This window comes from Calidris pugnax, unplaced genomic scaffold (assembly GCF_001431845.1).
Source record: "Calidris pugnax isolate Ruff unplaced genomic scaffold, ASM143184v1 scaffold335, whole genome shotgun sequence".
NCBI lineage: Eukaryota > Metazoa > Chordata > Aves > Charadriiformes > Scolopacidae > Calidris > Calidris pugnax.
Genome location: NW_015091148.1, coordinates 195,892 through 198,345, shown reverse-complemented (window position 1 = coordinate 198,345; position 2,454 = coordinate 195,892). Strand labels below are relative to the sequence as shown.

At 61.5% G+C, this 2,454-nt stretch overlaps 1 protein-coding gene across 1 annotated transcript in view; it reads left to right on the top strand.

Moving 5' to 3' along the window:
• ITGA3 (integrin alpha 3) overlaps window positions 1-1,047 on the top strand; it is an 11,313-nt gene extending 10,266 nt beyond the window's left edge. The window contains exons 22-23 of the mRNA XM_014958919.1: window positions 1-50; window positions 911-1,047. The gene's annotated coding sequence lies outside the window, so the exon portion shown is untranslated. The remainder of the gene's footprint in view (window positions 51-910) is intronic.
• The last annotated feature ends 1,407 nt before the right edge of the window (window positions 1,048-2,454 follow it).

Sequence of the window (2,454 nt, the reverse complement as noted above, 5' to 3'; positions counted from 1 at the left end):
AGCCCCGCTGTCCATCCCCCCCTCCCCGGGGCGCCCGCGCCACCCGCTTGGTAATGCCCTGCAAAAGGGGCCGGCTGCAGCGGCATCTTCCTCCTCTCCTCTTCCTCACTGCCTCGTCTGGCTTGTGTTAGAAATAGTGGGACCAGCAGGAGTAGGGAGGTGATTGTCCCCCTGTTCTCAGCACTGGGGAGGCCACACCTGGAGTGTCATGTCCAGTTTTGGGCACCTCAATCCGAGAGAGATCTCGAGGCGCTGGAGCGGGTGCAGAGGAGGGCAACGAAGCTGGGGAAGGGAGAATAAATCTTACAAAGAGCGATTGAGGGAGCTGGGACTGTTCAGTTTGAGGAAGAGGAGGCTGAGGGGAGACCTCATCACTCTCTACAGTTACTTGAAAGGACATTGTAGAGAGGTCGGTGCTGGTCTCTTCTCACAAGCAATTAGCAGTAGAACAAGAAGGAATGGATTCAAGCTGCAATGGGGTAGGTTTAGACTGGATGTTAGGAAGAAATTCTTCATAGAAAGAGTGGTCAGAGGCTGGAATACGCTGCCCAGGCAGGGGGTTGAGTCACTGTCCTTGGATGAGTTTAAGAGTCGTTTAGATGTGGTGTTGGGGGATATGGTGTAGGGGAGACCTTCGTAGAGCAGGGTAGATGATGGACTCGATGATCCCACAGGTCTTTTCCAACTGGAATGATTCTATGATCCATCCTATGATCTCTCCCTCTAGGGTCCCTGTAGGGCACAGGGGGCTCGGTTGGGTTTCTCTCTCTCTGCAGGATGGCTGCTCCCTTTGCCTCTGCTCTTTGCTGACTGTGGGGGTCTCCTCTCTCTCTCCTTCGCCCTGTGGGGTGTCACACCCCCTCCCCAGCCCCACGCTGACCCTCTCCTCTCCCTCTTTTCCTCCCACCAGTGCCACTTCTTCCAGCGGACCCGTTACTACCGGATCATGCCCAAGTACCACGCCGTCAGGATCCGGCAGGAGCAGCGCTACCAGCCCGGCGGCCTCCTGCCCCGCCGCCGCAAGAAACACTGGGTGACCAAGTGGCAGGAGCCAGAAAAGTACTACTGACCCCCCCACCCCCGACCCGGCCCCCCAGTGCCAAGGGAGCACCAGGGCCGGTGTGTTGACTTTGCACAAGCGCATCCCTCTCCCTTCCCTTGGGATGCGGCCGCATCCCGGCGCTGGCTTCTGCCCTGCTCCTCTCTGGGCTCACACCCTAGGCTCTTGCACGCTCGTGCCTTGCACGCTCAGGGGGGATGAGTCCCCAGCTGTGTTGTCGTGTGTCCCCCCCCTCGCTCCACACCCCCTGACGTGATCGCTGCTGGTCTCAGAGTGCCTTCTCCCCCCGCCGCCCTGCGCAGACACTCCTCCCGCCGTGTCCCGCACACCTCCTTGCACGCCGGGACACGTCCTTGCACACTAGGACACATCCTGGCACGCCGGGACACGTCGTTGCATGCTGGGACACGTCCTCACATGCTAGGACATGCTCACACCCCTTCTCCCTGCCATGCAAACCCCTTCTCTCAGCACTGGGTACGTGCTACGGTGGGGATGGGGGCAGTGGGAGCACATTTCTGCCTGCCTCCTCCTCCCCAAAGTGGTGCAGGGGCCTGATCCTGTATGTTCACACACACACACCCCCAGTCTGCATCGGATGCAGATTTGGCTGGGGGTGTTGTGTAGAGCATAAGGCTGTGCCCCCCACCCCCTCCCACCCCACAGCTTCATCTCCCAGGGGTCTGTGTCCCCCCCCAACAGACGCTGCCCCAGGGGGTTAAGTTATTCCATGTCTCTCCTCGGCGTTTTGGTGTTGAGCCCCAGAGCGCGGTCGGTACTGGGGGCTGGGGGGGGGAATATTCCACACACACCCCCAGCCCCTCTCACCCCTTCTCCCCCCTCCCTTAATCCCCCTTATTGGGGCCCAATAAAGCCTCGCTCCGGGATTTGTAACCTCTTGTCTCCTCCATCTCCTGGCCAACAGCGTCATGGAGGGTGCAGGCTTGGTGGGGTGGGGTTGGTTTTTTTAAGGGAGCGGGGATGTACCCATGGCAGAAAGGGGTACTGGGGGGGGGATAATACCCCAGGTGCACAGGGTTACTGGGGGGAGAAATGTCCCATGTGGGCAGGAATACTGGGGGAAAATACCCCAGAGGTGTGGGGGGGTGATCCCGGGGCTGGCGAGGGCTCAGCCGGCCCCCCCCCGCTCCAGGAAGGGGTTTGGGGGCGCCGCGGGCTGCAAAGGGTTAAGCGCGGCGGCTTCGCTGCGGGCTCGAAAGGGTTACAGCGGGTGGGCGTGGTCAGCGCCGAGGGGGCGGCTTCTCTCCACCCCGCCCTCCGGGGGGTGGAGTTTAAGGCGAGGGGCGTTGATCATCGCGGGGAAGGGGCGTGGCCGGCGGCAGAGCGGGCGCTGATTGGCTGCGCGGCGAGTTGTTTGTGCGCGGCGGCGGCGG